The sequence below is a fragment of the Stigmatopora nigra genome, chromosome 20, assembly GCF_051989575.1.
Source record: "Stigmatopora nigra isolate UIUO_SnigA chromosome 20, RoL_Snig_1.1, whole genome shotgun sequence".
Classification (NCBI taxonomy): domain Eukaryota; kingdom Metazoa; phylum Chordata; class Actinopteri; order Syngnathiformes; family Syngnathidae; genus Stigmatopora; species Stigmatopora nigra.
In genome coordinates, this window is record NC_135527.1 from 9309499 (window position 1) to 9321145 (window position 11647).

Consider the following 11647-nt stretch of genomic DNA (forward strand, 5'->3'; position numbering starts at 1 on the left):
ATTTTTCCTTCAAAATGACCAAAAAACGACATAGTATAGTAAGGCATATTCCTTCAAAATGACCAAAAACGACATAGTATAGTAAGGCATTTTCCTTCAAAATGACCAAAAACGACATAGTATAGTAAGGCATTTTCCCTTCAAAATGACCAAAAACGACATAGTATAGTAAGGCATTTTTCCTTCAAAATGACCAAAAACGACCAAAAACGACATAGTATAGTAAGGCATTTTTCCTTCAAAATGACCAAAAAACGACATAGTATAGTAAGGCATTTTCCTTCAAAATGACCAAAAACGACCAAAAACGACATAGTATAGTAAGGCATTTTTCCTTCAAAATGACCAAAAACGACATAGTATAGTAAGGCATTTTCCTTCAAAATGACCAAAAACGACATAGTATAGTAAGGCTCTTTTCCTTCAAAATGACCAAAAACGACATAGTATAGTAAGGCATTTTCCCTTCAAAATGACCAGAAACGACATAGTATAGTAAGGCATTTTTCCTTCAAAATGACCAAAAACGACCAAAAACGACATAGTATAGTAAGGCATTTTTCCTTCAAAATGACCAAAAAACGACATAGTATAGTAAGGCATATTCCTTCAAAATGACCAAAAACGACATAGTATAGTAAGGCTCTTTTCCTTCAAAATGACCAAAAACGACCAAAAACGACATAGTATAGTAAGGCATTTTTCCTTCAAAATGACCAAAAAACGACATAGTATAGTAAGGCATATTCCTTCAAAATGACCAAAAACGACATAGTATAGTAAAGCTCTTTTCCTTCAAAATGACCAAAAACGACCAAAAACGACATAGTATAGTAAGGCATTTTCCTTCAAAATGACCAAAAACGACATAGTATAGTAAGGCATATTCCTTCAAAATGACCAAAAACGACATAGTATAGTAAGGCTCTTTTCCTTCAAAATGACCAAAAACGACCAAAAACGACATAGTATAGTAAGGCATTTTTCCTTCAAAATGACCAAAAAACGACATAGTATAGTAAGGCATATTCCTTCAAAATGACCAAAAACGACATAGTATAGTAAGGCTCTTTTCCTTCAAAATGACCAAAAATGACCAAAAACGACATAGTATAGTAAGGCATTTTTCCTTCAAAATGACCAAAAAACGACATAGTATAGTAAGGCATATTCCTTCAAAATGACCAAAAACGACATAGTATAGTAAGGCTCTTTTCCTTCAAAATGACCAAAAACGACCAAAAACGACATAGTATAGTAAGGCTCTTTTCCTTCAAAATGACCAAAAACGACCAAAAACGACATAGTATAGTAAGGCATTTTTCCTTCAAAATGACCAAAAACGACATAGTATAGTAAGGCATTTTCCTTCAAAATGACCAAAAACGACCAAAAACGACATAGTATAGTAAGGCATTTTTCCTTCAAAATGACCAAAAAACGACATAGTATAGTAAGGCATATTCCTTCAAAATGACCAAAAACGACATAGTATAGTAAGGCATTTTCCTTCAAAATGACCAAAAACGACATAGTATAGTAAGGCATTTTCCCTTCAAAATGACCAAAAACGACATAGTATAGTAAGGCATTTTTCCTTCAAAATGACCAAAAACGACCAAAAACGACATAGTATAGTAAGGCATTTTTCCTTCAAAATGACCAAAAAACGACATAGTATAGTAAGGCATATTCCTTCAAAATGACCAAAAAACGACCAAAAAACGACATAGTATAGTAAGGCATTTTTCCTTCAAAATGATCAAAAACGACATAGTATAGTAAGGCATATTCCTTCAAAATGACCAAAAATGACATAGTATAGTAAGGCATTTTTCCTTCAAAATGACCAAAAAACGACATAGTATAGTAAGGCATATTCCTTCAAAATGACCAAAAACGACATAGTATAGTAAGGCTCTTTTCCTTCAAAATGACCAAAAATGACCAAAAACGACATAGTATAGTAAGGCATTTTCCTTCAAAATGACCAAAAACGACATAGTATAGTAAGGCATTTTTCCTTCAAAATGACCAAAAAACGACATAGTATAGTAAGGCATATTCCTTCAAAATGACCAAAAACGACATAGTATAGTAAGGCTCTTTTCCTTCAAAATGACCAAAAATGACCAAAAACGACATAGTATAGTAAGGCATTTTCCTTCAAAATGACCAAAAACGACCAAAAACGACATAGTATAGTAAGGCATTTTCCTTCAAAATGACCAAAAACGACCAAAAACGACATAGTATAGTAAGGCATTTTTCCTTCAAAATGACCAAAAACGACATAGTATAGTAAGGCATTTTTCCTTCAAAATGACCAAAAAACGACATAGTATAGTAAGGCATATTCCTTCAAAATGACCAAAAATGACATAGTATAGTAAGGCATTTTTCCTTCAAAATGACCAAAAAACGACATAGTATAGTAAGGCATATTCCTTCAAAATGACCAAAAACGACATAGTATAGTAAGGCTCTTTTCCTTCAAAATGACCAAAAATGACCAAAAACGACATAGTATAGTAAGGCATTTTTCCTTCAAAATGACCAAAAAACGACATAGTATAGTAAGGCATATTCCTTCAAAATGACCAAAAACGACATAGTATAGTAAGGCATTTTCCTTCAAAATGACCAAAAACGACCAAAAACGACATAGTATAGTAAGGCATTTTTCCTTCAAAATGACCAAAAAACGACATAGTATAGTAAGGCATATTCCTTCAAAATGACCAAAAACGACATAGTATAGTAAGGCATTTTCCTTCAAAATGACCAAAAACGACATAGTATAGTAAGGCATTTTCCCTTCAAAATGACCAAAAACGACATAGTATAGTAAGGCATTTTTCCTTCAAAATGACCAAAAACGACCAAAAATGACATAGTATAGTAAGGCATTTTTCCTTCAAAATGACCAAAAAACGACATAGTATAGTAAGGCATATTCCTTCAAAATGACCAAAAACGACATAGTATAGTAAGGCTCTTTTCCTTCAAAATGACCAAAAATGACCAAAAACGACATAGTATAGTAAGGCATTTTCCTTCAAAATGACCAAAAACGACATAGTATAGTAAGGCATTTTTCCTTCAAAATGACCAAAAAACGACATAGTATAGTAAGGCATATTCCTTCAAAATGACCAAAAACGACATAGTATAGTAAGGCTCTTTTCCTTCAAAATGACCAAAAATGACCAAAAACGACATAGTATAGTAAGGCATTTTCCTTCAAAATGACCAAAAACGACCAAAAACGACATAGTATAGTAAGGCATTTTCCTTCAAAATGACCAAAAACGACCAAAAACGACATAGTATAGTAAGGCATTTTTCCTTCAAAATGACCAAAAACGACATAGTATAGTAAGGCATTTTTCCTTCAAAATGACCAAAAAACGACATAGTATAGTAAGGCATATTCCTTCAAAATGACCAAAAATGACATAGTATAGTAAGGCTCTTTTCCTTCAAAATGACCAAAAACGACCAAAAACGACATAGTATAGTAAGGCATTTTTCCTTCAAAATGACCAAAAAACGACATAGTATAGTAAGGCATATTCCTTCAAAATGACCAAAAACGACATAGTATAGTAAGGCTCTTTTCCTTCAAAATGACCAAAAATGACCAAAAACGACATAGTATAGTAAGGCATTTTTCCTTCAAAATGACCAAAAAACGACATAGTATAGTAAGGCATATTCCTTCAAAATGACCAAAAACGACATAGTATAGTAAGGCATTTTCCTTCAAAATGACCAAAAACGACCAAAAACGACATAGTATAGTAAGGCATTTTTCCTTCAAAATGACCAAAAAACGACATAGTATAGTAAGGCATATTCCTTCAAAATGACCAAAAACGACATAGTATAGTAAGGCGTTTTCCTTCAAAATGACCAAAAACGACATAGTATAGTAAGGCATTTTCCCTTCAAAATGACCAAAAACGACATAGTATAGTAAGGCATTTTTCCTTCAAAATGACCAAAAACGACCAAAAACGACATAGTATAGTAAGGCATTTTTCCTTCAAAATGACCAAAAAACGACATAGTATAGTAAGGCATTTTCCTTCAAAATGACCAAAAACGACCAAAAACGACATAGTATAGTAAGGCATTTTTCCTTCAAAATGACCAAAAACGACATAGTATAGTAAGGCATTTTCCTTCAAAATGACCAAAAACGACATAGTATAGTAAGGCTCTTTTCCTTCAAAATGACCAAAAACGACATAGTATAGTAAGGCATTTTCCCTTCAAAATGACCAAAAACGACATAGTATAGTAAGGCATTTTTCCTTCAAAATGACCAAAAACGACCAAAAACGACATAGTATAGTAAGGCATTTTTCCTTCAAAATGACCAAAAAACGACATAGTATAGTAAGGCATATTCCTTCAAAATGACCAAAAACGACATAGTATAGTAAGGCTCTTTTCCTTCAAAATGACCAAAAACGACATAGTATAGTAAGGCTCTTTTCCTTCAAAATGACCAAAAACGACCAAAAACGACATAGTATAGTAAGGCATTTTTCCTTCAAAATGACCAAAAAACGACATAGTATAGTAAGGCATATTCCTTCAAAATGACCAAAAACGACATAGTATAGTAAAGCTCTTTTCCTTCAAAATGACCAAAAACGACCAAAAACGACATAGTATAGTAAGGCATTTTCCTTCAAAATGACCAAAAACGACATAGTATAGTAAGGCATATTCCTTCAAAATGACCAAAAACGACATAGTATAGTAAGGCTCTTTTCCTTCAAAATGACCAAAAACGACCAAAAACGACATAGTATAGTAAGGCATTTTTCCTTCAAAATGACCAAAAAACGACATAGTATAGTAAGGCATATTCCTTCAAAATGACCAAAAACGACATAGTATAGTAAGGCTCTTTTCCTTCAAAATGACCAAAAATGACCAAAAACGACATAGTATAGTAAGGCATTTTTCCTTCAAAATGACCAAAAAACGACATAGTATAGTAAGGCATATTCCTTCAAAATGACCAAAAACGACATAGTATAGTAAGGCTCTTTTCCTTCAAAATGACCAAAAACGACCAAAAACGACATAGTATAGTAAGGCTCTTTTCCTTCAAAATGACCAAAAACGACCAAAAACGACATAGTATAGTAAGGCATTTTTCCTTCAAAATGACCAAAAACGACATAGTATAGTAAGGCATTTTCCTTCAAAATGACCAAAAACGACCAAAAACGACATAGTATAGTAAGGCATTTTTCCTTCAAAATGACCAAAAAACGACATAGTATAGTAAGGCATATTCCTTCAAAATGACCAAAAACGACATAGTATAGTAAGGCATTTTCCTTCAAAATGACCAAAAACGACATAGTATAGTAAGGCATTTTCCCTTCAAAATGACCAAAAACGACATAGTATAGTAAGGCATTTTTCCTTCAAAATGACCAAAAACGACCAAAAACGACATAGTATAGTAAGGCATTTTTCCTTCAAAATGACCAAAAAACGACATAGTATAGTAAGGCATATTCCTTCAAAATGACCAAAAACGACATAGTATAGTAAGGCTCTTTTCCTTCAAAATGACCAAAAATGACCAAAAACGACATAGTATAGTAAGGCATTTTCCTTCAAAATGACCAAAAACGACATAGTATAGTAAGGCATTTTTCCTTCAAAATGACCAAAAAACGACATAGTATAGTAAGGCATATTCCTTCAAAATGACCAAAAACGACATAGTATAGTAAGGCTCTTTTCCTTCAAAATGACCAAAAATGACCAAAAACGACATAGTATAGTAAGGCATTTTCCTTCAAAATGACCAAAAACGACCAAAAACGACATAGTATAGTAAGGCATTTTCCTTCAAAATGACCAAAAACGACCAAAAACGACATAGTATAGTAAGGCATTTTTCCTTCAAAATGACCAAAAACGACATAGTATAGTAAGGCATTTTTCCTTCAAAATGACCAAAAAACGACATAGTATAGTAAGGCATATTCCTTCAAAATGACCAAAAATGACATAGTATAGTAAGGCTCTTTTCCTTCAAAATGACCAAAAACGACCAAAAACGACATAGTATAGTAAGGCATTTTTCCTTCAAAATGACCAAAAAACGACATAGTATAGTAAGGCATATTCCTTCAAAATGACCAAAAACGACATAGTATAGTAAGGCTCTTTTCCTTCAAAATGACCAAAAATGACCAAAAACGACATAGTATAGTAAGGCATTTTTCCTTCAAAATGACCAAAAAACGACATAGTATAGTAAGGCATATTCCTTCAAAATGACCAAAAACGACATAGTATAGTAAGGCATTTTCCTTCAAAATGACCAAAAACGACCAAAAACGACATAGTATAGTAAGGCATTTTTCCTTCAAAATGACCAAAAAACGACATAGTATAGTAAGGCATATTCCTTCAAAATGACCAAAAACGACATAGTATAGTAAGGCATTTTCCTTCAAAATGACCAAAAACGACATAGTATAGTAAGGCATTTTCCCTTCAAAATGACCAAAAACGACATAGTATAGTAAGGCATTTTTCCTTCAAAATGACCAAAAACGACCAAAAACGACATAGTATAGTAAGGCATTTTTCCTTCAAAATGACCAAAAAACGACATAGTATAGTAAGGCATTTTCCTTCAAAATGACCAAAAACGACCAAAAACGACATAGTATAGTAAGGCATTTTTCCTTCAAAATGACCAAAAACGACATAGTATAGTAAGGCATTTTCCTTCAAAATGACCAAAAACGACATAGTATAGTAAGGCTCTTTTCCTTCAAAATGACCAAAAACGACATAGTATAGTAAGGCATTTTCCCTTCAAAATGACCAAAAACGACATAGTATAGTAAGGCATTTTTCCTTCAAAATGACCAAAAACGACCAAAAACGACATAGTATAGTAAGGCATTTTTCCTTCAAAATGACCAAAAAACGACATAGTATAGTAAGGCATATTCCTTCAAAATGACCAAAAACGACATAGTATAGTAAGGCTCTTTTCCTTCAAAATGACCAAAAACGACATAGTATAGTAAGGCTCTTTTCCTTCAAAATGACCAAAAACGACCAAAAACGACATAGTATAGTAAGGCATTTTTCCTTCAAAATGACCAAAAAACGACATAGTATAGTAAGGCATATTCCTTCAAAATGACCAAAAACGACATAGTATAGTAAAGCTCTTTTCCTTCAAAATGACCAAAAACGACCAAAAACGACATAGTATAGTAAGGCATTTTCCTTCAAAATGACCAAAAACGACATAGTATAGTAAGGCATATTCCTTCAAAATGACCAAAAACGACATAGTATAGTAAGGCTCTTTTCCTTCAAAATGACCAAAAACGACCAAAAACGACATAGTATAGTAAGGCATTTTTCCTTCAAAATGACCAAAAAACGACATAGTATAGTAAGGCATATTCCTTCAAAATGACCAAAAACGACATAGTATAGTAAGGCTCTTTTCCTTCAAAATGACCAAAAATGACCAAAAACGACATAGTATAGTAAGGCATTTTTCCTTCAAAATGACCAAAAAACGACATAGTATAGTAAGGCATATTCCTTCAAAATGACCAAAAACGACATAGTATAGTAAGGCTCTTTTCCTTCAAAATGACCAAAAACGACCAAAAACGACATAGTATAGTAAGGCTCTTTTCCTTCAAAATGACCAAAAACGACCAAAAACGACATAGTATAGTAAGGCATTTTTCCTTCAAAATGACCAAAAACGACATAGTATAGTAAGGCATTTTCCTTCAAAATGACCAAAAACGACCAAAAACGACATAGTATAGTAAGGCATTTTTCCTTCAAAATGACCAAAAAACGACATAGTATAGTAAGGCATATTCCTTCAAAATGACCAAAAACGACATAGTATAGTAAGGCATTTTCCTTCAAAATGACCAAAAACGACATAGTATAGTAAGGCATTTTCCCTTCAAAATGACCAAAAACGACATAGTATAGTAAGGCATTTTTCCTTCAAAATGACCAAAAACGACCAAAAACGACATAGTATAGTAAGGCATTTTTCCTTCAAAATGACCAAAAAACGACATAGTATAGTAAGGCATATTCCTTCAAAATGACCAAAAAACGACCAAAAAACGACATAGTATAGTAAGGCATTTTTCCTTCAAAATGATCAAAAACGACATAGTATAGTAAGGCATATTCCTTCAAAATGACCAAAAATGACATAGTATAGTAAGGCATTTTTCCTTCAAAATGACCAAAAAACGACATAGTATAGTAAGGCATATTCCTTCAAAATGACCAAAAACGACATAGTATAGTAAGGCTCTTTTCCTTCAAAATGACCAAAAATGACCAAAAACGACATAGTATAGTAAGGCATTTTCCTTCAAAATGACCAAAAACGACATAGTATAGTAAGGCATTTTTCCTTCAAAATGACCAAAAAACGACATAGTATAGTAAGGCATATTCCTTCAAAATGACCAAAAACGACATAGTATAGTAAGGCTCTTTTCCTTCAAAATGACCAAAAATGACCAAAAACGACATAGTATAGTAAGGCATTTTCCTTCAAAATGACCAAAAACGACCAAAAACGACATAGTATAGTAAGGCATTTTCCTTCAAAATGACCAAAAACGACCAAAAACGACATAGTATAGTAAGGCATTTTTCCTTCAAAATGACCAAAAAACGACATAGTATAGTAAGGCATATTCCTTCAAAATGACCAAAAACGACATAGTATAGTAAGGCTCTTTTCCTTCAAAATGACCAAAAACGACATAGTATAGTAAGGCATTTTCCTTCAAAATGACCAAAAACGACATAGTATAGTAAGCCTATTTTCCTTAAAAAACGACATAGTATAGTAAGACTCTAAATTGACCTAGTATAGTAAGACTTGCAAAAACTACATAGTATACTGTGGTACAGTGGTTAACTCACCCGTTTCCCGTGTAGGCAACCTGGGTTCGAATCCCGATCCGGAAGCATTTTCCCTCTGTTGTTTCTGTGGACTTCTATTGAAAAAACTCAAATGATTACAATGGAAACAGTGGTCACTTGGTGGCATAGTGGTTTACTCACCTGTCTCCCATCTGGGAGACCTGGGTTTGATTCCCAGTTGGGACACTTTTTCACTTAGTTGATTCTGTGGACTTATTGTCAAGACTCTAAAAGGATTACAAAGGAAACTGTGGTCACTTGGTGGCGTAGTGGTTTACTCACCTGTCTCCCGTCTGGGAGACTTAGGTTCGATTCCTGGTCGTGACACTTTTTCACTTAGTTGTTTCTGTGGACTTCTTCTCAAGACACTCAAATGATTAGAAAAAGTGTAGCCAGATTGTAGCCTAGTGGTTAACTCACCTGTCTTCTGCCTGGGAGACCTGGGTTCAATTCCCGGTTAGGACTCTTTTACACTTAGTTATATCTGTGGACTTGTGTTCCAAAAACTCAAATGATTACAACGAAAAGTGTACTCACTTGGTTGGCGCAGGGGTTAGATCACTGGACTTATATCTGGGAGACCTGGGTTCGATTCCCGGTCAGGACTCTTTTTCACTTAGTTATATCTGTGGACTTGTGCTCAAAAAACTCAAATGATTATAAAGAAAAGTGTACTCGCTTGGGTGGTGCAGAGGTTAGATCACTGGTCTCGTAACTGGGAGACCTGGGTTCAATTCCCGGTTGAGACACTTTTACACTTAATTATATCTGTGGACTTGTACTCAAAAAACTCAAATGTTTACAAGGAAAAGTGTTCTCACTGGTTGGCGCAGAGGTTAGAACACTGGACTCCCATCTGGGAGCCCTGGGTTCGATTCCCAGTTGAGACACTTTTACACTTAATTATATCTGTGGACTTGTACTCAAAAAACTCAAATGTTTACAAGGAAAAGTGTTCTCACTGGTTGGCGCAGAGGTTAGAACACTAGACTCCCATCTGGGAGACCTGGGTTCGATTCCCGGTTGAGACTCTTTTTCACTTAGTTGTTCCTGTGGACTTGTACTCTAAAAAACTCAAATGATTAATAAGAAAAGTGTACTCACTTGGGTGGCGCAGAGGTTAGGTAACTGGACTCCCATCTGGGAGACCTGGGTTCGATTCCCGGTTGGGACTCTTTTTCACTTAGTTATTTCTGTGGACTTGTACTCTAAAAAACTCAAATGATTACAACAAAAAGTGTACTCACTTGGTTGGCGCAGAGGTTAGATCACTGGACTCCCATCTGGGAGACCTGGGTTCGATTCCCGGTCGGGACACTTTTTCACTTAGTTATTTCTGTGGACTTATACTCTAAAAAACTCAAATGATTACAATGAAAAGTGTAGTCACCTGGTTGGCGCAGAGGTTAGATCACTGGACTTCCATCTGGGAGACCTGGGTTCGATTCCCGGTCGGGACTCTTTTTCACTTAGTTGTTTCTGTGGACTTCTTGGAAAGACACTGAAATGATTACAAAGAAAAGTGTAGTCACTTGGTTGGCGCAGGGGTTAGATCACTGGACTCCCGACTGGGAGACCTAGGTTCGAATCCCGGTTGAGACACTTTTTCACTTAGTTGTTTCTGTGGACTTGGACTCAACAAAAGTCAAATGATTACAAAGAAAAGTGTAGTCACTTGGTTGGCGCAGAGGTTAGATCACTGGACTCCCGTCTGGGAGACCTGGGTTCAATTCCCGCTGTCGCCCTTTGGCTGATCACCACACCAAGTAGTCTGGAAATGGAACAAGAAAAAAAAAAAAGAGAAAAACTTTTTAATTTTTATGAAACACTTAGTCATACTTTTCAGCAAAAGGTTATATTCCGAACTGCCTTCGGCAGTTCGGAAGACACTTGATGGACCTGTATTGCGAAAGGCGTTCTCGGGTCGGCCTTCGGCCGACCCTCGACCGCTTGCTTGGTCAGTGAACCGGCGACACCGGGAAGCGAACTCACGTTCTCTCGGTGCAAAGGCGAGTGTGCAACCCACAACACCAACTCGTGCCCCACTTATACAAGGGTGTTGAAACGTTACATCCAAGGAAATGGGAGTGAAACACTTAGTCATTTTTTGGACAAAATGCTTCATCCACCACTGAACACTTATACACTTAGACATTTAGGCATTAATACTTATACTTTTACCTGAAGAATTACACTTAGGCATTTATACTTATACTTTTACCTGATGAATTTGTGGGAAAATCTTTGCCGGCACTGGGAATTGAACCGGGGACCAAAGAGTTGGCAAACTGATGACTTATCCACTGGGCCACCAACCTGTAAGAGAAAACAGTAGTACTTGTTGTTTTGTCACTTTTCACTCCCAGATCAGACTGAGTACTTTATACTTACCTTCAAATGGGAAAAGTTGTGGAAGAGTTCAAGGCAGGATTTCAACCTTGGTCCAAAGAGGTGGGAGGCAAATGACTTATCCACTGGGCCACAGGATTCCAAAAATAATCAGTAGGATTCATTGTTTTGTCTTCTACAATTATTAGTATGGTTAGGCTTTTTTCTTTATAAATAATGACATAGTATAGTTAGGCTTTTTTTGGTAAGAAATGACAAAGTTAAAGACGACAGATAGTATAATTAGGCTTAAAAATGACATAGTATAGTT

General features: G+C 35.1%; 1 long non-coding RNA gene across 1 annotated transcript; it reads right to left on the reverse strand.

The window, feature by feature from the left end:
* Positions 1-9815: 9815 nt before the first annotated feature.
* LOC144213655 (uncharacterized) lies at positions 9816-11512 on the reverse strand. Its single transcript, XR_013330049.1, has 3 exons — positions 11380-11512; positions 11210-11304; positions 9816-10759 (listed from the first exon to the last, which is right to left on the reverse strand). It is a non-coding gene; the product is annotated as an uncharacterized LOC144213655 (long non-coding RNA).
* Positions 11513-11647: the final 135 nt, after the last annotated feature.